At 36.4% G+C, this 25,289-nt stretch overlaps 2 long non-coding RNA genes across 3 annotated transcripts; both read right to left on the reverse strand.

Moving 5' to 3' along the window:
- Positions 1-1,211: 1,211 nt before the first annotated feature.
- LOC149421990 (uncharacterized) lies at positions 1,212-4,525 on the reverse strand. Its single transcript, XR_016302519.1, has 2 exons — positions 4,346-4,525; positions 1,212-1,625 (listed from the first exon to the last, which is right to left on the reverse strand). It is a non-coding gene; the product is annotated as an uncharacterized LOC149421990 (long non-coding RNA).
- Positions 4,526-14,369: 9,844 nt separating this feature from the next.
- On the reverse strand, positions 14,370-24,244 carry LOC149421991 (uncharacterized). 2 transcript variants are annotated; one of them, XR_016302521.1, is made up of 2 exons: positions 24,060-24,244; positions 14,370-14,756 (listed from the first exon to the last, which is right to left on the reverse strand). It is a non-coding gene; the product is annotated as an uncharacterized LOC149421991 (long non-coding RNA). The 2 variants fall into 2 exon arrangements; XR_016302520.1 differs by lacking the exon at positions 24,060-24,244 and adding an exon at positions 17,748-17,929.
- Positions 24,245-25,289: the final 1,045 nt, after the last annotated feature.

A 25,289-nucleotide genomic window follows, 5' to 3' on the forward strand; every position in this document is an offset into this window, starting at 1 on the left:
AATATGCATGTATTATATATACAAGCCTTCCAGAAGAAATTCTCTACATGATAGTTAAAACTCTCCTAAAATCCGTTGCCTAGTTTAGAAGAACTAAGCGCACAAACAGACAGACGCGGATAGGGACATTATTTTATACTATTTAGAGATCATTATCTAATACTGACATAAATTAATTGTAATCGCAAAATTATATTGGAGACAGCCCAAGACTTGTGTTGAAAGGGGATGAATAAACCCTAGTGCAACCGTCTAAAACAATTGAAACTTTGTTCCTTTTTGCTTTCACAATGGAGTTTAAATATAGAACACAGCAAAAAGTAATAATAATTATAAAATAATATGATAATAGATTAATTTTCAATAGATTTTAAAATTATGTTCGTTGATAATGAATAATGAACAACCAAAAATGTTCGTAATAAAAATATTAGTGATAGTGACTATTGACGTTAATAGACTAATTAAATATTATCTTTTAAATTCATTTTCATATAAATTAACAGGTTCTATTTTTTATCATTTAGCCATCGTAGTTATCGCTTTGATATATAATTTTATCAAAGTTCTTATCTTATTATTGTTATCGCTTTATATCAAAGTTCTTATCAGCTTAATCAAATAGTAGATTGGCATCTGACTAACAGCAATTAAAATATGACTTCAATTTGTGATTTCTTTATGTACCTACTAGTTAAGAATATTTATAATACAAGATCAGTTATCAGAGCATGTCTACATTAGGCTCTGGACTAGCAATCCGAAGGTCGCGGTTTCAAATCCCTGCCTGCGCAAGTAAATTTTATTTGATGAATTTGCGTAGTTTCATAATTTATTAATTTAAAATAATATATAGTATACTTGACGCACGTTTCAGATTGGAAGATACTCTCAATGTATCTCCCTGGTGTAAGACCACCATTCATAATTGAAATGTTACTTGAAATGGCTTTAGCCGTGTTTGGTGATTAGATCTGAATAACCAGGCACTCCCCCACCTTCCTCTTCCTCGTTTCCTTTCCCTCCCCACTATATTCAGCCTTTCAACATACCCCAATTGGGGAAGCCATAGTATCACTTGCTCCAGACACTTGGGAGCAGTTGGGACTCCTGTGCGGTATTAACATAAAAAATAAATTCAAAACGGTATAACTTAAAATAAAATTAACGATAGATTCTTAACGTGTTATATACTTGCAAAAAAATAAAAATATAACAATATTTTGATATTTATGTTTTAGATTACATTTCCATTTAGTCGAAAGACTGGCTTTACAGCTGTCCTTAAAGATTACAGATTACAGGTTGCTCACCGTCGGGAGGCGTGTCGAAATGTTCACTGTTTTGTGTAATTAGAAATACATTTTATCTCAAAAGTTGGATTCAGATGGGAAGAGAAATACATCTAATCTAAAACATTGGCCTCAGCTCTCCCATTGCGTCCATCCCGTATCCTTCTGGACACTCCTGGACTGGCGCCATGATGAAGTTGTGGACTGGGGTCACTTTCTTGACCTGAATGACCTCCTCCACCACCTCCACCTGCTGCTGCTCCTCGGGCTTCTGTATTTCATCCTTTGCTATCTGCAGCTTTTTGCTGCATTTTTTGTCTGCCATTTTAGCTTCTGGAAAACAATTTTAAAAGACTCCATTATTATTTATTTTTAAAGAAAGACAAACATTTCCAGGTCACGAATAACCTGACAATATTTGAAAATCTCCTACAATAATCACAGTAAGCGGAAAATGTTGTTTGTGTCGTAATGGAGGAATTGAACACACTACACCTGGGTGGGTCCCAGACGCAATGCCAACTAAGCCACTGACCGGTCAACTTATTATTTATTTATTTAAGTTTTAATCCACAAGGACTAGGAGTGTAAAACAATCCCAGTCTGCCATATAACATGAGAAAAAAGAACAATAAAAAATAAAAATAAGGTGAAATAAAACAAAAAATATAATTGGTAGGTACCTAATGATACCATAAAAAGCATTAAATGAATAAAATAGGCTTAGACAAAACATCCTATAAGCTGACTACGCTATTTGATTCACGGCTTGTTCGAGATACCACACAGTAAGAAAAGATGTTCTAGCACATCATTGCATAATTAAATTTCTAAAACAGTAGATATATATTATCAGTTATTTAAAAAACCTTTAGACTATTTTGTACAGGTATCAATCATTCCAAATGTTAAGATTTTTAAAATAGGAAATCTTGTATGTATGTGGATAATTAATTAATCAATCTTATTTGGTTATAAAAAACATTTTATAACCAAATAACACTGGTCGACATTTATTTTTTTAAGTGCAGTCCCTTAAGCATAGCTAATTTTTTTATATGTATTTAGTATCCATAAATACGAAATGAAACAAAAAAAAAATTTTATAGGTCAAGTTTTTTTATTAATTAACAATGTTTTTTTACATAATTCTTCCTTAGTATGACGGGTACTTACTTAACAAAATTTCAAAACTAATTAAATTAAATTTTTTTCTCCTGATTTGGGCTTGTGAGTATCTTAAGAGTCTCTCTATAGGGTTCAGCAATAGTCTGCTAGCATAGATGGACTCCACTTTCCTTGGTATCGCTTTTCCATAGCCGCAATGTCCTGGTGAAATCGTTCGCCGTGCTCGTCACTGACATCTCCCATATTTTCGGGGAAAAAATTCAAATGAGAGTGAAGAAAGTGTATTTTTAGTGACATGTTACATCCCATATTTTATAGGCCATGAGAATTTCAGATACAATGCTGATATAGTCTTCACTTTTATGACTTCTAAGAAAGTTCTCGACAACATTCTTGAAGGCTGACCAAGCGGCTAGCTCGACTGTTCTCAACACTGTTATAAAATTCGGATCAGTCAAGATCTCCCTTATTTGTGGTCCCACGAATATTCCTTCTTTGATTTTTGCGTCGCTGATCTTAGGAAACTTTTGCTGTAAGTAAATCATGCCATTTCCATCCTCAGACAAGCCTTTAAAAAAAATTTCATCAAACCCAATTTAATGTGTAAGGGTAGAAGTAAGATATCTTTAGATTTTACTAAGGGAGCATGTTGATCATTCTTCGTGCCAGGTTTAAGGTGCTTTCTAGTAGGCCAGTCCTTGGTCTTTCCTGTCTCTTCTGTCCCACTCGCACAGAAAATAACAATACTTTGTGTATCCCGCTTGCAGTCCTAGTAGGAGCCCTATTACTTTTAGATCACCACATATTTTCCATTCGTATTTTACATATTTAATTTTTGTTAACAGCAGCTTCATGTTTTCATAGTTCTCTTTCATGTTAGTGAGATTCAAATGACATTCGAGCCTAGTTTTGCCATATTATAAAAAAATCAATGATAACTCACGAATAAATATGAATTAATACACATTTTAGTAAAACTTAAAACCCATAAAAACCTGACGTGATAGAAAAAAACTAATCACATATCTGAAATCAGCGTGAAATTTCCTGTCAGATTTGGCTACTTTCGTTAAAGGGACAAAAAATGTGTTGACCAGTGTAATCATTATGTTGATGAAAAGAAATTGGACGTCATAGTGAGTGACGCCAACACGAACTGCTCTGAGTCTGCTTTCATTTTATTAACTTCAATGTCAGTATTAACAATAAGTAGATTACATATTTTAAAATATTTTTCCAACAAAACATCGATAGCTGTTGGCAGGCTTTTCACAAACCGGAGCAGAATTCGTAAAATGCATTTTATATCTTATCTATGATCTTATCAGTTGAATGTCTGGTTTAAAACAGGTGTGCCGAGTAAAACCAATCGACAATTGGAAAACCCGGATGGTAGGAACATTAAAGTGATTTTTCAAAAGGATTCAGGTTAAAAAATCGAGTGCTTTTTTATTCATATTTCTTCAATTTACGTATAACCAAAATATTAAAGACCCGAAGAAAAGTTTTAATAATGATAAACAAAAAGTAGATTAAAGATTAAGTATATACATAGTATCACTTGAAAAAAAAAAAAAAACAAAAAAAAAAAAAAGCAGTTAAAAGAAGTTTTCTTAGAAAAATTAAAGATTAAGGGTTGCACAGAACAAAATATGAGTGGATCCAGATATAGATCGTTTCAACAAAAAAGTGATGTACCTTGTCACTAGTTATTAATCGTAGTTATTAGTGACTAGAAATAGTATTAGCTGTAAGTTTTATAGGTTTTAGGTTAAATAAATTAAGTTATGAAACGTCCTTCCGGTGATTACCCTACGAAAATGGCGCTATATAAATAATCCAATCATTATTATTGATGTAGATAGGATAGACACTAAAAGAATAACTAAAAAACAAAAAAAAATTAAAGTAAATAAATACATTACATTTTTAGATGTCCCGTTTCCACACCACTTCTCTACTCTATCAGCACTTTAGTCTTTACTTCGCTTTATCAACCGCACCAAAGTAAAAACCGCAGCTGATCTTTGGAAGTTTCGCAGACAACTAACAGACTCTTCTAAACGTCTAAAAATAAAATACTTAATAGGTGTTTATAGCACGAAAACCTTTCACGGAATGTGTTCGCACTAGAAAGTAGTATAGATAGTATATTAGACACAATATTAAACGCACCTCGAAACAGGCCTCCTCAACTTTAAATATTAGAAAAAATAATGCCAATACCGCAAGAGTCTTATCTGCTCCCAACCGTCTGGTAGTGAGAGTGAAAGGAGATGGAAAGAGGATGGTGGGGAAGTAAAGCCTGAATTGTGGTTTAACCAGGGTTATACTGAAAGTGTCTACCACACTGACGGGCTTAAAAACGAAATTAAATTTACTTACGCACTCCTTGATTAAAAGTATTATATAGCCAAAATAAAACCAATTATGGATTTCCTCCTTGTGACTTTACCTATACTGAGACAGCATAGTAAGGAATAAGTCAATTAAATTTGTAAGAAAGGAATATTAATTTAGAAATTTGTACAAAACAAAAGATTATATAAAACGAAAAATTACAGAACAACAATACATTTATATCCATGGAGAGAGGTTGTAGATATAAATCAAATCATAATAGAAATAGGTATAAACAATAGAGACATAACATTATTTAAAAACAATCAGAGAAATATTTTTGTTATTTGTTTTTGGGGTATTATGCCGTGTTGCGCTAACTCCTTCTTTAGCCAACGTTTCGGACAGCATTGCAGTGTCCATCATCAGGGCAGATGTCTTATTTGAGGTTGTGTTAAAATGTGAGCTTAAGTATGAGGTTGTGATACCGTGTTGCCAGCTCCAACCCTCTGAGCTAACATTAACGTATCATTTTTTTATTTGTGGTTTTCTTCGTTTAGCTCTGGTGTATCCGTCAATTACCGGATACCAAGAACTATTAAGCTTAGCTCCATCGTCTCTATTAATGTTTACGGGATTTTTATGAATTTCAATGGCCTCCGTAATCAGCCGTGCTCTATAAGTTTTCGGTCTCCCCAGGATTTCAGGAACAAATCCAAAGTAATGCCCGGTGTCAATCAAATGCTCGGCAATTGCCGATTTGTCAGGGTGGCCGAGTTTACAAGCTCTGAAGTGTTCCGAAATTCTTTTGGAGATAGTCCGCTCTGTCTGGCCTACATAGACCTTGTCACATCCGGAACAGCTGAGTTTATACACTCCATCTGTTTCCAGAGGAAACTTAGTCTTTGCAGACCTCAGTAAGTCCTGTATCTTTGTTGTTGTTCCGAAGACAGTCTTGATATTTTCCTTTCTCAAAAGCTTGGCAATTTTGTCTGTCACATTGTGCACATAAGGCAGGAAGGCACAGCCTTTCGACTCTTGTTCAACTCTGTCTTCGTTTGGTGCAGATTTGGCTCTTATGATTTGCCTTGTCTGACTTGCTGGGTAGCCGTTACGCTCCAGTGCATCGGTCAGCTTCGTAAGTTCCGCTCCGATTTTATGTTCTTCGCATATTCTGGTCGCTCGGGTCACCAATGTATGGATAAGTCCTCTCTTCTGCGCTGGGTGGTGGTGCGAATCAGCGTGTAAGTACCGATTCGTATGGGTTGGTTTCCTATATACAGTATGCCCTAGGCTACCATCGTGTTTCCGCATCACCTCCACATCTAGAAAGGGCAGGATTTTATCTTCGTTTTCCAGTTCCATTGTGAATTTAATTTTGCTGTGGAGAGAATTAAGATGGTCCAGGAATTCGTTTAGTTTCTCCGTTCCATGAGGCCAAATGGCGAAGACATCGTCGACGTAGCGCCACCATACTTTAGGGACAGCCGAAGCTGTGTCGAGTGCCACTTCTTCAAACTTCTCCATAAAAAAGTTGGCTAGTACTGGCGATAACGGACTGCCCATCGCAACTCCCTCCAATTGCTCAAATAGTTCACCCTGAAATGCAAAGTATCCCGTTTTGAGGCAGTGTTCAAAAAGTTTGCAAATGTCTTCCTCATATATCTCCCTGAGCATTGTCATGGAGTCTTCTAGAGGCACATTTGTGAAAAGTGACACGACGTCAAAGCTGACCAGAATATCTCCTTCCTCAGTCTTAACTTTCTTGAGCTTACTTATCAGATCTGTTGAATCCTTAATCCACGATTCAGTTTTACCAGTTTGCATCTGCAGTAATCTTGAGAGGTATTGGGAAAGTTTGTATGTAGGAGCGCCAATAGCGCTGACAATCGGTCTCATTGGGATTTCCTTTTTATGTATTTTTGGGAGACCATACAGGGCAGGAGTTCTAGAGGCTTTTACAAAAAGCTTAGACCAATCCTCTTTCCTGATGCTAGAAGCTTTCACTAGTTCCCTTGTCTTTATGTCAATCTTGTTGGTGGGGTTGTTTTTAATCTTCTTATAGGTGCCTGAATCGCACAAGAGGTCTTCCATCTTCTTTGTGTAGTCTGCCGTATTAATCACGACAGTGGCATTTCCTTTATCGGCTGGCAGAACCAAGATTTCCTCATTGGCGCGTAATTCTTTTAGGGCCATAAACTCTCCTTTCGTGATATTGGGGCGGGGTATTTCTCTCCACAGCAAAATTAAATTCACAATGGAACTGGAAAACGAAGATAAAATCCTGCCCTTTCTAGATGTGGAGGTGATGCGGAAACACGATGGTAGCCTAGGGCATACTGTATATAGGAAACCAACCCATACGAATCGGTACTTACACGCTGATTCGCACCACCACCCAGCGCAGAAGAGAGGACTTATCCATACATTGGTGACCCGAGCGACCAGAATATGCGAAGAACATAAAATCGGAGCGGAACTTACGAAGCTGACCGATGCACTGGAGCGTAACGGCTACCCAGCAAGTCAGACAAGGCAAATCATAAGAGCCAAATCTGCACCAAACGAAGACAGAGTTGAACAAGAGTCGAAAGGCTGTGCCTTCCTGCCTTATGTGCACAATGTGACAGACAAAATTGCCAAGCTTTTGAGAAAGGAAAATATCAAGACTGTCTTCGGAACAACAACAAAGATACAGGACTTACTGAGGTCTGCAAAGACTAAGTTTCCTCTGGAAACAGATGGAGTGTATAAACTCAGCTGTTCCGGATGTGACAAGGTCTATGTAGGCCAGACAGAGCGGACTATCTCCAAAAGAATTTCGGAACACTTCAGAGCTTGTAAACTCGGCCACCCTGACAAATCGGCAATTGCCGAGCATTTGATTGACACCGGGCATTACTTTGGATTTGTTCCTGAAATCCTGGGGAGACCGAAAACTTATAGAGCACGGCTGATTACGGAGGCCATTGAAATTCATAAAAATCCCGTAAACATTAATAGAGACGATGGAGCTAAGCTTAATAGTTCTTGGTATCCGGTAATTGACGGATACACCAGAGCTAAACGAAGAAAACCACAAATAAAAAAATGATACGTTAATGTTAGCTCAGAGGGTTGGAGCTGGCAACACGGTATCACAACCTCATACTTAAGCTCACATTTTAACACAACCTCAAATAAGACATCTGCCCTGATGATGGACACTGCAATGCTGTCCGAAACGTTGGCTAAAGAAGGAGTTAGCGCAACACGGCATAATACCCCAAAAACAAATAACAAAAATACTTTTGGCCGTGAAAATCTTAAATCATAATCAGAGAAATATTTTATGGGCCTTTTTTTTTTTTTTTTTCTTTTTTCATAAAATATATTTGAATACAGTTTTTTACATGCTTTTCGACTACCGCACTAGACACATGTACGTATTATGGTGGTCGAGTCTTGTATTTGGTAAGTTCGCAACTGAAAATATCCACCTTGGATAATACGCTACTATAATTGTTGCAAAGTATCAGGCAAGAATTCTACTTAGAGTTCGTTTTGCATTGATCCACCCGAAACAGGACATAAAACAGTGTTGAACGAAATTGAATCTTGTTTAGCAACTCTGGGCATTGAATATTATTGTTAACTACTTTGTCCTCTTCGTTTGAAAAAAAAGATATAGCTTCCCGCATATAAAAAGTATTAGTCTTTTTGAAAAGACACTTCATTCTGAACAATTACTAAACACTAGCGCAAGTCTGAATTCTTGACAAAAATCACTCCAATTATGTTATGTTATAAAATATTATGTTAAAGGTATGTACCTAATTTATCATTTGTCTGAATTCTTCACACAGTTTCTAGTTTTGAAAATAACCCTTAAATTCAAAGCAAATTTGAGATCATTGAACCACAGTTAAGCAGGATGTACACCCAACGATATTAGTATTTTTGATGGCATTTTTGTAATGTCACCTGTTGTGTTCCTATAAACAGTTCTCCAACTCGTCGTGGAAGGAGATTTTAAATAATAGGTTCTTTGTGTTAAATCAGGAATTTATTAATACTTCGCGTATGACAGTGGTGACTTGATAGTTGACCTAACTAGGAGCTGGCTAAATAAGTTCTGAAAACACCAAGATTGTCTGGGAGCATTCTAATTGGCCCTGACGACTACTGGCTACTAACTGCCATCTTGTGGACTTCCAAGCAACCTCTATGCACTGCCCTCTATGAGTGCATCTGTGAAGCTCTTACTTCCCAACATCCTCCCCTGGCTATCTCAAAACCTGGCTAAGATATTTTATCCTTATACATACTTTTAAAATAAATAGTCTATAAAATTCACCAACATGTGTCTCTAAATATTTCACATAAACCAAAAAACACCAAAAAATTCTATTATCACTGCTGTCGTATTCACAAGTAGGTGTATTTTTCCTGGAGGTAATTTCAAGGACGTCTAGGACGTAGCCTTCCAACCCAAGAAGTTGGCTGGAGTTGTGGTGGACTTCTGATTCCCTCTGGAGACCTGAAATCAGGAGAACATCGGTAAAAACCCATCAATAAGAGTGACTTCTCCAGTTCGTCTGCACAGCATTTCGACATATCAGACGCGGTAGGGTCTGCTGTTGTTTCATCTCTCCAATGCACAGAACACTTCCTCAGCTGATCTATGTGTCTTTTCCAAGAGATCTGACTTCCTAAAATTTTAAAAATATATAGTTTTTTCCAAGTCTTTTCTTGACAATACCTTTAGCCCAAGAACCTTTATTCGGTTGTCTGAAATCTTTACACCAACAAAATTCCTAATCTGATTAGATTGGCTTTTTTTCTAATCTATTCCCCAATCTGCTGTTTTTTTGCCAAAAATGTTTCTCGTTTTTTAAAAACAGAATGTTTTCTACTGCAATGTTTATCAAGAAGTGCCAATAACTTCTCAAACGATAAATCAACGTTACCTTAAGCGGAAAACACAAATTAATCAGCAAAGAGAGCGTTTCTGGCTCTAACAGATTCAACAGAACAGCCTTTTTTTTAACTGTGTTTAAATTCTCATCATTTATGACGAAAAATTGCTCAATCTGTAACTTGAAAACCGTCCAGTCTCCAATGAGATGGTTGAAACCCGATATCCTGCCCGAATCCATATCCAAAAAAGAAAACGGACCGCAGTAACAAAAAAAAAATAATAAAATAGACTTTTTATCTCTTCTTGGCGCCTTGTCCAAACAAGTCTTCCCTCGGATAGTCGTTGATGTACTTTTTGGAGTCACCCCTTGCCTTGGCCGTGAAAAATTGTTCTTTCCTGGTCCTTTCCTGGTTCTTTCCTGGTTCTTTCACGTCTTTTTCCTGGTTTAGTAATCTGCCTCTGGTACAGATAATTACTACGCCGATCCTTGGTCCTGAGATCCAATGCACTTTTCCCCTTCTCCACGAAGAGAAAAAAATTGCAAGTCACGCCCGTGACTTCAGCCCACTCGCTCCTGGTTGCACTTTCTGCTGTCGTGTGGCAACAAAGAAATCCACCGATTTATTCTACGGCGGCGCCAGCTGTTGTGTTCCCACAAACAGTTCTCCAACTCGTCGTAGAAGGAGATTTTAAATAAAAGGTTCTTTGTATTAAATCAGGGATTTATTAATACTTCGCGTATTACAATGGTGATTCGGTAGTCGACCTAACTAGGAGCTAGCTAAATAAAATGAGATCTGAAAACACCAAGATTGTCTGGGAGCATTCTAACTGGTCCTGGCGACTACTGGCTACTAGCTGCCATCTTGCGGACTTCCAAGCAAGCTCTATGCACTGCCCTGTATGAGTGCATCTGTAACGCTCTTACTTCCCAACAATATAATACGACCACATCGGTCGCCTATGTATGTCTGAAAAGTACCCTAAATCTGTTGGGCAGATTCTAATACGGTACGTTTTATTACTGTGATAGTTCGAGCTACGTATAATAGATGGCTCTAATGCCAGTATCTCTAAGTTTATGGAGTCATCTTAGAGATGTCTCTGGTATATGGGTTCGCCCCTCCAGTTCAGAAGCGAGGTCAGCTAGCAATTAGGTTTCTACCAACATAGAGATTTTGAGAGCTTAATAGAATGGATATTAGTTGGCTGACTGTCCTACACATTCATCCTACATATAAAAAGACACTCCATTACACTACCTATAACATTAAAATATTATGTTATAGGTAGGTACCTACTTTATCGCTTGTCTGAATTCTTAAAATTTTCATTTCTAATTTTGAAAATTACTCATTCAAAGCAAATTTTCGATCATTGAACCAGGGTTACGCAGGACGCACAGTCAACGAAATTATTATTTTGGATGGCATTTTTGTAATGTCACCCTATTTAATACCACCATATCGCTCGCCATACAATCCCATACAGTCGTCTTACACTAGAAAGATAATATGTTTACGCATGGGCATTGTCTAGATGTTATGCCCTGATATGCTAGCTGAGCGATATTTGAAAATGAAATTACCCCCACTCCTCAGATACTTTAGGGAGCTGCCGTTGTCGCGCGGCTGTCAGCTGTCAAGGTGACTGAAGATTGACGGAAGGTGGCGGATCTGACCAACACATGCGCTCTCATTTGGATACTCACCCCTCAATAATCTTTATTTATCAGATTGACCAAGGATTCTCTGTCATTCCCAAATCAGTGAGGAAGGAGAGACTACAGCAAAACTTTGATGTATTCGACTTCAACCTCTCTCGTGAAGAGATTGAACTCCTCAATGCCATGGACTGCAACGAACGTTACTTGACGATGACCGGGTAAGTCGTGAGAGGTAGTGGGGATGGGAAGGGGATGGGGTAGAGGAAGGTGACGAAGCTCCTGGTTATTCATATCTGGTCACCGAACACGGCTAGAGCCTTCAATTATTAATGCTGGTCTTTCAGCAGGGCGAAACTGAAAGTATTAACCATTCTGGAAGTGCCGCAAATATACTTCATTTTATTTTTAATTAATACATTTTGAAATAACACAAATAAAAAAAATAAAAATTTGCTAGTGAACCCGATGAATTTGATGAATTTGTGTGATTTAATAATATCAATTAAAAATAATATATAGTTTACTTGCGGCACGTTTCAGATTGGAAGAGACTCTCAGTATCGCCCTGGTGTAAGAACACCATTCATAATTGAAACGTTACTTGAAATGGCTTTAGCCGTGTTTGGTGATTAGATCTGAACAACCAGGCACTCCCCACCTTCCTCTTTCTCATTTCATGTCCCTCCCCACTACATTCAGCCTTTCAACATACCCCAATTGGGGATGCCATATTCTCATTGGCTCCAGACGCTTGGGAGCAGTTGGGACTCCTGTGCGCTATTGACATAAAAAATAAATGCAAAACGGTAAAACTATTAAAATAAAAGGAAACTACAAAACGATAATGAGAGAAGTAAGTATGTGAATTGTGCAGAGATGAGATTGAATGAGAAGAAAATGGACGGTCTAAGCATAGACGAAACATGGAACCACATAAAAGGTTTGTGGAATAAGTACGCAAGGTAGGAAGAAAGGTGATGCATGGTAGGATTATGAAATTAAAGCACTGGTCTCAGAGAAGAAGAAAGCATGGTTATGTCTGATTGCGGCTGGCAGTGCTTCCAGCGAAGAGAAGGATCGAGCGAAAGAATTATATAAGGAATGTAAGAAAAAAGTAAGAGTTGGAGTGAAAGAACGAAAGAAACGCCTGGAAGAGGAAGAAGGAATGAAAATGACAAACCATTTCCAAGAAAACATTAAGTTATTTTGGAAGGAAGTCAAAAGGTCCCGGTGTGGCCCTGAAACCGGAAGCATGAAAGTGATAAAATCGAAAGATGGAAAAATGTTGACGAATGAGGAAAAAATAAAAGAGAGATGGATGAAGTATTTCGAGGAAGTCTTTGAAAGCGAAGTGAGTGACAGTGATTCTAGCGGCGAATCAGATATGAATGATGATGGACTGAATGTTACCGAAATTAGCATGGATGAGATAGAAAGATCAATTAAGTGTATGAAGATTGGTAAGGCTGTCGGTTTCGACAATATTGCTGCTGAATATTTTAAAGGAGGTAGCCGTATAATTCTCACATGGTTGTGCAATCTTTTTAACCAATGTTTAAAGGAAGGATACACGCCTTTAGATTGGAGAAGGGCAGTGATCGTGCGATTATACAAAGGTAAAGGGTCACGTATGGAATGTGGGAAACATAGGGCTATTAGCCTGCTAAGTTCAGTTGGCAAGCTGTATGGTAGAATTTTGATTGAAAGGGTAAGAAAGGAAACAAAGGATAAAATATGGGATGTGCAAGGTGCTTTTATGAGTGGAAGGGGGTGCATGGACCAGATCTTCTCATTGCGTATGCTCACCGAGAAGTTTCTGGCAAAAAACCAGAAACTTTTCTGTGCATTTGTAGATCTACAAAAAGCATACGACCGAGTCGACGGGAAAAAGCTATGGAAGGTGTTGTCCAAATATGGAGTGAATGCGAATCTGACTCAGGCAATTGCGTCTCTATATGAGGGAAGCGTTGCATGTGTTAGGGTGAACGGTGGTTTTACGGGTTTGATATCTCAAAAGGTGTTAAACAAGGCTGCGTAATGTCACCGTGGTTATTCAATCTATACATGGATAATTGTATGCAAGAATTGAAAGAGGTGGGATTGGGCGCGAATTTGAGTAATCTGAAAGTATGTTGCCTGTTGTACGCTGATGATGCGGTGCTGATTGCTAATAGTATGGATGATCTGCAGTCTCTCGTGTCTAGGATGAACGAAGTATGCATGAAGAATGAGTTAATGATGAATGTAAGTAAGTCTAAAGTAATGGTGTTTGAAAGAGAAAGTACGAAAACAGTGTGCAATGTAGCTGTGAATGAGGAATACTTGGAGCAGGTGGATGAATTTGTGTATTTAGGAAGCATGTTTACGAGAGATGGGAAGGCTGACAGAGATATTGAAAGAAGAGTAAATGCAGGTAACTCCATTAATGGAGGACTGAACGCAGTTGGCGCTAACAAAAAATTGTCCAAAGAAGCGAAGTTAGCAGTCCACAATGGAGTGCTGGTACCTACCCTGATGTATGGAAGTGAGGCATGGAACTGGCAAAGAAAGGATGAAAGTAGATTGAATGCTGTTGAAATGAGATCCCTGAGGCGTATGTGTGGTAAAACCATGTATGATCGTGTGAGGAATGTGGATATCCGCAAAGAGTGCAAGGCTGATGTAACCGTAATGAGTAAGATCAAGAAAGGGACGCTTAGATGGTTTGAGCACGTAGAGTGAATGAGCGAAGAAAGGAGTGTAAGGAGAATATACGATGCAAATGTGAATGGTAGCAGAAGTCGGGGACGCCCGAGGAAGACATGGCACGACCAAGTGAATCAGATACTTGAGTCGGGCCATGTCAAGAGTCAGAACAATAGAAGAGTATGTATGAGACGATGTATGAATGTGAATGAGGCAAGGAATGTGTGCCAAGACTGAGTTGTTTGGCGGTCCGTCCTCTCTGCCTACCCCTGCGGGGAAACGGCGTGATGGTTAGTTAGTTAGTTAGTTAGATTCTTAATGTGTTATTTATTTTTCGATAAAATAAAAAAAAAAATAATATATTTATATTCATATTTTAAATTACATTTCCATTTATTCGAAAGATGGCCTTTACAACTTTGCTTAAATATTACATATAGGTTGCTCTCCGTAGGGAGGCAGGTCAAAATTTTCACTGTTTTTTTTTAATTTCAATGTAGATTTTATCACAAAAAGTGGATTCAGTTGGTAAGTGAGATACATCTAATCTAAAACTCTGGCCTCAGCTCTCCCGATGCGTCCCTCCCGTATCCTTCTGGACACGCCTGGACTGGCGCCATGATGAAGTTGTGGACTGGAGTCACTTTCTTGACCTGCACGACCTCCTCAACCACCTCCACCTGCTGCTCCCTGGGCTGCTGTGTTTCATTCGTCTTGCTGCCGTTGTTGTCTGCCATTTTAGCTTCTGGAAAACAATTTTAAAAGGCTTATTATTAAAGACGAAAATTCCCAAGTCACGAATAACCTCACAATATTTGGAAATCTCCTACTCCCATAACAGTAAGCGGAAAATATTGCTTGTGTCATGATGAAGGACTTAGTCAGCCGATGAATTGAACACACTACCCCTGGATGGGTCCCTGACGGGATGCCAACTCAGCCACTGACCGGTCAACGTATTATTTATTTAAGTTTTAATCCACAAGGACTCACTATCCAAAGCCAATCCTAGTCTGCAATATTACATGATAAATAAGAACAATGACAAAAAAAAATAAGGTGAAAAAAAAACATACCAGGTAGGTACCTAATGATAACATAAAAGCATTAATTGAATAAGATTATTGTATTTTTAATGAATAACTAATTTTCGCCAATCATATCCACCAAATTGTAAACAAAGGCATGAAAACACTAGGCTTCTTATTAAGAACAACTACAAGCTCCATACAAGCCATTAAACTGTTAAACATATCTCTAGTTAGAAGCATAATTGAATACAACTCAGTAGTTTGGTCTCCCTCTTACAAAATTCACATTAATAACATTGAGCGAATACAAAAAAAAAACTACGTTTTATAAATTTTAAATTAAATATCCCACTAGAAGACTTACAATATCATTTCTTATTAAATACTCTAAAAATACACACATTGGAAGACAGGCGTAAAATAAACGACTTAACTTTTTTATTCAAGATTCTAAACTCTAAATTCGACTGTTGCGAACTTCTGCTACTCATAAACTTACGAATACCTACAATAACAACACGACAAAATACACTATTCCACTGCAACACACATAAGCGCAATTACATTGCGAAATCTCCAATACAACGGTTTCACACTATGGGAAACCAATACTTAGGTGATGTCGATTTATTTAATATTAACTTTTATGCGAATTTTGTGGATTACGTAAAAGACTTATTTCAATACTATTCCTAAATTTAAGTTATATTTTTGTAAACCAGTTAAATCGCTGTATTTTTTAATTTATGTTTTTGTTATTTTTAATTTTGTTTCTTTCATATATTATTTTTAATATAATTTTGTTTTTATTATTTATTTCTCATGTTTCAAAACTGTCATTAAAATTGTACCACCTACATGTAAAAGCCCTCTGGGCGTTAAATAAATAAATAAGATAAATAAATTAGACTGAGACAAAACATCTTGTAAGCCAACTACGCTATTTGATTCCCTCTTGTTCGAGATACCACACGGTAGAACAGATGTTCTAGCACGTCATAGCATGACAAGTGGAATGGTGCTATTTAATTAAATTTCTAAAATAGTAGATATATTTATCAGTTCTTTAAAAAAAACCTTAAGACTATTTTGTTCCAAATGTTAAGAATTTTAAAATAGGAAATTTTGTATGTAGTCGGATAATTAATCAGTCTTACAATGAAAAAACAAATAAATAAATGTAATAAAACGTACATATTATTAATAAATAATCATTTATTTTTCGGAATAACTTTATTCAGTAAAACCTCAAATTGAAATATTTAATTATTGAAGACAATATTAGCGATTTCTACACGAAAATCTGAAACAGAAAAATCAGAAAAGGATACGGTCACATCTAGGACTCGAACCCAGGACCCTTGTCTTGCCGGGACACCGCTCTACCACTGAGCTAATGGGACCCTAACCCCCTCGGTCACTTTTAACTGTATCATAATTCGAATAAGAACTACCAACATTGTCTTCATTTTTTCACCGCACATTTTTATTGGCAACTATCTTTATGTATGATCGCAAGATTCAACCCGAACCAAATGCAATCTAGACAGCGTCTTTTTAGATAAACCTATCTTCTTTTTTTTTTTAATGTGCGACATCTATTGACTTTTCTGCAAGTCTAGAATGAATATTTATTTTTCGGAATAAATTTATTGAGTAAAACCTCAAATTGTAATATTTAATTATTGAAGACAATATTAGCGATTTCTAAACGAAAATCTGATGTGATGTGACCGTATCATTTTCTGATTTTTTTGTTTAAGATTTTCGTTTAGAAATCGCTAATATTGTCTTCAATAATTAAATAAATAATCATTTTGTTGATGGAATGAAATTGAATCTCATAGTGAGTGACGCCAACACGAACTGGTCTGAGTCTGAGTCTGCTTTCATTTTATTAACTTCAATGTCACTATTAACAATAAGTAGATAACATATTTTAAAATAGTTTTCCAATAAAACACCGACAGCTGTGGACAGGCTTTTCACAAACCGGAGCATATTGTACATCACTTAAATGTCTGGTTCGAAATACTCGTACGTATACATATTTCAGGCCCAGTAAAACCAATCGACGAGGAAGCTACAAGCCAAAAATGTGTATATTCTTGGTAATCCTTATATTGAAGGTAATATACATTAAAATCGCTTGACAAACGCAGTCTAGAAACGTTCGATTTCAAGCACAAAACTGTTTTTTTTAATTTATTTTGTAAATAATTTTATAAGAAAGCAAAAAAGTTAATCAATTGAAACTGTCACAGATAATCTTAGCTATTTTTTAAAGTTGTTTTCTTTATGCGTTCATACATTACTATTGAAAAAAAATTTTTTTAGTAGTTTACATTTATATTTTTTATGGAGTAATTTATTTTACTATTTGTATTCTACTCAAGCGAAACGATAGGAATCATAATGTACACCAATTCGTTATAAATCTGAATCAACCTAGTGATTTGGCATTAAGCTTCGCCTAAAATGTTCGTTAGGAATTTATCTCATCGCAGCCACATGATCAACAACTATGCTTAAAAAAATTTGGTAGGTAAAGGGGCAAACTCTGATAGTAGGAACATTGAAGTGATTTTTCAAAAATTAATAATAAAAATCCGAACATTATTATTGTTGTAGATGGGATAGAAACTCATTGTAACAGAATCCCTAAAAAAACAAAAAAATAATTTTAAACTAAATAAATACATTACATTTTTAGATGTCCCGTTTCCACAGCACTTCTGTACTTTATCAGCACTTTAATCTTCACTTCGCTTGACCAACCGCACCAAAGTAAAAATCGCAGCTGACCTTTGGAAGTTTCGCAGACAACTAACAGACACTTCTAAACGTCTACAAAATGAAATAAATACTCAGTAGATGCTTACAGCCGGAAAAGGTTTCATGTGATGTGTACACACTAGAAAATAGTATAGATTATGTATTAGAAACTAATACACCCCTCAAAACAGGCCTCCTCAACATTAAATATTAGAAAAAATAATGGGAATACCACAAGAGTCTTATCTGCTCCGAACCGTCTGGTAGTGGGAGTGGAAGGACATGGAAAGGAGGATGATGGGAAAGCACGTGGCTATTCAGATCTGGTCACCAAACACGGCTAAAGCCATTGAAAGCAACGATTCGATTCTGATTTGTGGTTTAACCAGGGTGATACTACAGGGTGATAAGTATGACGGGTTTAAACAACGAAATTAAAATTACTTACGCACTCCAGGATTAAAACCTCCGGATTCGTGAAACCTCTAGACCACGGTCCTCCGATTACAGGATTAAAACCTCCGGATTCGTGAAACCTCTAGACCACGGTCCTCCGATTACAGGATTAAAACCTCCGGATTCGTGAAACCTCTAGACCACGGTCCTCCGATTACAGAATTAAAACCTCCGGATTCGTGAAACCTCTAGACCACGGTCCTCCGATTACAGGATTAAAACCTCCGGATTCGTAAAACCTCTAGACCACGGTCCTCCGATTACAGGATTAAAACCTCCGGATTCGTGAAACCTCTAGACCACGGTCCTCCGATTACAGGAGTACATTAACAGTCAATGCACCCACAACGAAGCAGTTCCTGTGGGTGTTGAAGGAATTACCGTTACTCGTTATGTTCAAATTATGTTTGAGATATTTATGAAAATTATATTAGTGAAATAAATTATCTGCTCAAATAAAATTATTTTTTTTAACAATTTTATGAATTTTTTTAAATGAATTTGTGGATTTTAACCAGTCAGGCTAATTTGTTTGCTTTTGGGAATAGCTCAAATAGGTCTCATAGAAATTGATGGATCTCCCTTACTGTGAGAAATACGATCTAAACCGTTGTATGAGTATCGTCGGAGAACTATAATGCTTGACAGCTTAACACAAGATCACACTTAACTACAGATCCACACACTTTTTTAACTTAAATTATAACCATATTGACATATTTAACTCGACTTTACGCGACATAAAACAAAAACTCAATAATCAACAAAACTCAAACTAGTTCAATTCCTATATATTCCCGTCCTTTGCCTCTTAATCCTTATCCTATATTTCCCCCTCCTCCCCCCCACCCTCCTTTATTTTAATATTTTTAATATTTCCTAACTAAACAAGAAATTAATTTAAGAGAACATCTCTATGCCATTGTACACCATTGTAACACCATTAACTATTCATCAGTGGAAAGTTCATAATTGGCATAATTAATAATATTATTATTGTATCATTATATAATTACAGATTTGCTGTCAACTTTTCCAAATAAATAAATAAACAAGAAACTACGTTTAAAACTATTCTCACAAGAGCGCTATACTCTCATAGTATTTGTGGACTAGTCCTATTTCACCTTAGTGCTCGTCATAAATTATCGATGGGAATGTTTGATGAGCGATATAAATAGGCCAAGCCCATATTCGCTCAAGTAATTCAAAAGAATCACATGTACGATAATCGCGCTACTGAGTTAAAATGAAAAGGAACTTTGTTGTGTAAAATGACCATTTATGTAATTTCAGGGTTATTGTCAGATATGTAAATTTTAAAAGTATTTTTTATTTTTATTTTTTAAAATATAAAAAGTCCCATAATAACAAAAAACTTTTGTGTATTGCAGTTGTTTGATTTTTGTAAAAATATTCTAATATTCGTCAAATAATCTTAAGACGCAGTTTTTCAGAACATGAGAAATGCAAATACGTTTCTTTTGAATTAAATGTGCGTATTATGAGAGTATATCAGCAACGGGCGGGACTACTACTACTCTGCCGGAACGGCTAGGCGACAAGTGTGAACAGTTGAACAGCTCCATACAAAACTATGAGAGAGCGAGTTCCGACACGATTTTAAAACGGACGCGCTGCGCTGGCGATCCGTTTTAAAATCGTGTCGGACAAGTGTGAAGAGCTCCATACATCCACTACAGCCGCTAGGGTCTCCGTTTTGAAAACGGAAGTGGGAACGGGCCCTTCGTTATCTAGATTTATGTAATAGAGTTTGAAACGCTTCAACCTGCTTTATATTTTTCTATTGCAAAATATCTAAAGCTTTTCGTATTTATTATAAGTTATAATGCTTGTAAGTGTGACATAAAGGTTTTGCTTTTCAACACTCGTTCGTTTGACAGATATAGTCTGTTTTATATTATTCTAATAACTAGATTGACAACCTCTGGAAATTGTTCCTTATCAAAATAACAAATTATCACCTGTGTAAATATTTGCTTTGAATTCGTTTTCATATCCTATCGTCGATACTAAACTAGTGATGGAAAAATTCAATGTATTTATTTTTGCACATTTTAGTGTAGTTCCTATTTCTAATTTCACTTCCAGGGTTGTATTTTAAAGTTCTCAGTGGCAGTTACAGACCTCCTATATAGTATGCCCGGTTATTAGTAAGTGCCCTGTCCCTAAAATTGCGAACAACAATCCTTACGATCTTTCATGCGTAGATAGTTTGGGTTCAGCAAGGAAGAAAGGGGGGGATTTGAACTCCATAATCATCCCCTTATATACGCCCCCCACCTGAATTAAACCCCCCTTAGGGCGAACTCTCCGGCATATAAACTTACGGCACCCCAAAAATATAAACTTAGATTTTTATAGAATCATCATTTTCTTCAGTAATTATTGACACTCCGATTTTTTTTTCGATTAACCGAAACATTTCAAAATTTTATAATTAGTTCTGTTACTTTTCCAAGTCGCCGCGTCATTTGAATTAGAAATTCATTTTCATAAGTCATTGTATCCAGAGGTTGAGGGATGAGAAATCATGATTTTCGTGATCTGTTGGTAGGGGAAGATATTTTCGTCACCATCGGCGGGGTAGAAATATTTACAAAAAATCGAAGTCGGCCAATAAATTAAATCAGTAATGTCCATCCCTATTTTTTTCAATATGAATTATTCGCGTCTCTCTCGTTATCGTCACATTGTTTAGAATGGCTTTGTTCATCTATTGTTGTTATTAGTTCTGGGTAATCTAATCTTCTAAGTGATAAATGTCCCAATATTACACTCCTATGCGACGGATTCAACAGCTAGGAAACAAATACTCCGATGTGGTTGATATATTTAGTACATCAATTTCAATATATGAGTCGTGTAATTTCTATACCCGCTATATCAACTTTCATTGATTTGGAGAAAACCGCAAAAAACTGTCACATCTCTAGCGTACATAAATAATTGCATTACAATTTTTTATATAATGAATTGGAGTAATAAAATTTCGAAAAGCATTTATTTTTCTATATATGTCTAGCAATAATTAAGTAATTTCGATAAATAAAATGGATAAAGCGGATTTTGATACTCACTTCGTGATTTTGAAAGTCAACTGAGCCGACATGGCGGGTTTAGAAACTCACGTGTAGATCATTTTGACACACGAGCGTGGCGTCAGAGCGGCGGCCATATTGTATTTTGGCAAAATAACTGCTTGTTATTCGTTGAATCCGATATAGCGGGTTTTGATAGTAACTTTCTGTATGATATAGCGGATTTGGTTTCTCACTCGCAGTTTTAACATGGTTTTTGGTCGCGATAAGGAGGGTTTTGAAACTCAATTTTAGGCTCCTCTTGTTGCTCGCAAAAATGTGAACAAGATGTCATACTCAGATCATTTTGTCAAAAAATCGGATATAGTGGGTATAGAAATTATAGGATTCATATAAGCATACCTGATTAAGGTTAAACGCAACGCTCGTTGTATTCTACGTGTTCACAGATGGCGTTAATTATTTAATTTTGTTTAAATACGCTTTTGCAAGGTATTGCTTTATAGTATTAAGACAAATTATTTGTTTGCGCCCTCATATACGCAATATGAATATGAATAAATAGTTTTGTCCATATAAAAACTCAATTCTATCGAGAAAGGCATACAAATACAATATTGGATTGAATCATCGGTAAAATAGTGTATTTGTGTGCCTTTCTCGAAAGAATTAAGTCTTTAAACGAACAAAACTATTGATTCATATTCATATTGCGTATATACGGGCGCAAACAAATGATTTGTCTTAATATTGTAAAGCAATACCTTGCAAAAGCGTATTTAAACAAAATTAATTAATTAACGCCATCTGTGAACACGTAGAATACAACGAGCGTTGCGTTTAACCTTAAAGTTTTTTTTCCTCAAGTAGGGGAATATTTTGATAAAGCTATTTGAATTGACAGTATTACAGTATTTTTCACGTTAACAGTATTTTGTCGGCTGAAAGAAAAAAAATATTTTGGATTTTTTATTTTTATTTTTTTTACCTACTTACTGTGTGGATCAAATTCAACGTTATTTTTGTTTGTATATGTGTTTTAAACAGTCATTTCCTGCACTATTTACGAGTACAATTTCTTAAATATTGTTAAATATGTATGTAAAAGTCTTAATAGGCGTAAAATAAATAAATAACATAAACGAGACGTCTAGGAGTGTGCGTACAGATACTGTATTCACGATAAGGGCCCAGACACAATTTGTCACGTAATCAGTCTGGGAGCGTGGCAAAAAATGAAGTGAAGCTAAGTCAATTGCAGAGAAGAATTGAATTATTAATCTGAATCGACAAATGATTCTACTACTAGGCAAAACTGGTTTTAAAGTGAAAGAGCTCGCTAGCAACAAGAAATAAAATACATCTGTACCTAAGCCAAATTCGCCCAGCGCTCACGTACGCTTTATCGGTATAGAGTAACACAGCTCACACAACATATAACAAACTTCAAGTATCACAAAACAAATGCATCAAAATCGCCTATAACACACCACGATACACAAACCTCACCACAGTTACACGAACGAGAAGATATACCTACAATACAGGAGCACGCATACCAACTCACGTCACGATTTTAACTTTAATACGGATAATCCATTAGTTAAAGCGCTGGGGAATTATCTTGCTCTCAATTGATGAGGTATTTGGGCATCCTATGCCAGCAGAAGGCAGAAAATTTGCTTACGCAAATGACATCGCCGTCACAGGTCAAGCCAAAACCCTTAAAGCAGCAGAAGATATCCTCAATTCTGACACAACCACTACAGACTTCCCACCACTCTGGAGCACCCCGAACAATACCGTCAAGACCAAAAAACCACGCCTCCTCAGCCCCTCGCTACCGCCAACCGTTTCCAGTCCCTGACCCCACCTTCCTCAACGACAAACTCCGACACAGTCCTCACAGACGGAGCAGACGATCCAGCCACTAACTCCACCCTGACTCCCGCCCGACGGCCTACCAAAATCCCGCCCAACAAAACTGGAATACCCTCAGGAAGAAGCTGGAGAACGCCGAAGAAAGCCATCCTCACGGGCGTGGTAGTCCATACCTCCGACTCCTCCAGCTTCCGAATGGCAACAAAATTTCTACAGGATATAAATTCCAACTTCCACACCTTCGAGCTGCACGAGGAAAAGACGACAAAAGCCGCCCCCCCCCAAATAAAAGTTTTAATTATGATATGATGTAAAAAAAGTAGATCAAAGATTAAGGGTTGCAGAACAAAATATGAGTAGATCCAGATCCAGATCCAAATCGTTTCATCAAAAAACGTTTCATAAATTATTCAAACCGTTTTACAGAAAATATTTTAATGATGATTTGCAAAATTTGTTAATTTTAAATATAAATAACTTAATATCCGTAAGTATCCGTTTGAAAAATAAATATTACAGATACCAATTCGTCGGAATCAAGTAAAATGTGAGCATCGAGCAAGCCCCCTTTATTTGAATACTGTTACGCCTTAAATAACTTTAAAGTGATGTATCTAGTCACTAGTTATTAATCTTAGTTATCAGTCACTAGAAATAGTATTAGCTGTAAGTTTTATAGGTTTTAGGTTAAATAAATTAAGTTATGAAACGTCCTTCCGGTGATTATCCTACGAAAATGGCGCTATATAAATAATCCAATCATTATTATTGATGTAGATAGGAGAGACACTAAAAGAATCCCTAAAAAACTAAAAAAAAAAATAAAGTAAATAAATACATTACATTTTTAGATGTCCCGTTTCGACACCACTTCTCTACTCTATCAGCACTTTAGTCTTCACTTCGCTTTATCAACCGCACCAAAGTAAAAACCGCAGCTGATCTTTGGAAGTTTCGCAGACAACTAACAGACTCTTCTAAACGTCTACAAAATAAAATACTTAATAGTGTTTATAGCAGGAAAACGTTTCACGGAATGTGTTCACACTAGAAAATAGTATAGATACTACATTAGACACAATATTAAACGTACCTCGAAACAGGCCTCCTCAACTTTAAATATTAGAAAAACTAATGTGAATACCACAAAAGTCTTATCTGCTCCCAACCGGCTGGTAGTGGGAGTGGAAGGAGATAGAAAAGAGGATGGTGGGGAAGTAAAGCCCGAATTGTGGTTTAACCAGGGTTATACTGAAAGTGTATACCACACTGACGGGCTTAAAAAACGAAATTATATTTACTTGCGCACTCCTTGATTAAAAGTATTATATAGCCAAAATAAAACCAATTATGGATTTCCTCCTTGTGACTTTACCTCTACTGTAGAGAGCCATGGAGAGAGTTTGTAGATATAAATCAAATCATAATAGAAATATAAACAATAGAGACATAATATTATTTATAAACCATCAAAGAAATATTGTTTTATGGGCCTCTTGTATTTGGTAAGTTCGCAACTGAAAATATCCACCTTGGATAATACGCTACTATAATTATTGCATAGTCTGTTTAGGCAAGAATTCTGCTTAGAGTTCGTTTTGCATTGATCTACCCTGAACAAGACAGAAAACCGTGTTGAACGCAGAGTTACATTGAATTGAATTTTATTTAGCAACTCTGGGTATCTGATAGTATTATTGTCCAAGCGTCTGGACGATGTAGGCCCTCTGATTGGTCAAATTGAAATTGTGTGATTCTCTTAAATTCTGCATAGGGGGTCTGCAGGCAAAAAATACCACTCTGCCCCTCAATTTTAAGCAACCTTAAGGTTCATTTCGGTTTGCAGGCGACCGGATACAAAAAAATAAGACATTAAAAATTAAGACACGATTTCATACTGAAATAGAATCGCCACATGTAGTACGATATTTCTTCAAAAATATCGTTTCTGCTCATATAATTTTTGGATAATATCGAAGAAAATATGTTTTAAAAAGTTCATAATCCATTGGATTAATTACATTACAGTGAAAATTATCCACAATTACGTTATTATGTTTGACGTTTGGCGAA

Source organism: Hesperophylax consimilis, chromosome 8, assembly GCF_061612785.1.
Source record: "Hesperophylax consimilis isolate HC1 chromosome 8, BYU_Hcon_1.0, whole genome shotgun sequence".
NCBI lineage: Eukaryota > Metazoa > Arthropoda > Insecta > Trichoptera > Limnephilidae > Hesperophylax > Hesperophylax consimilis.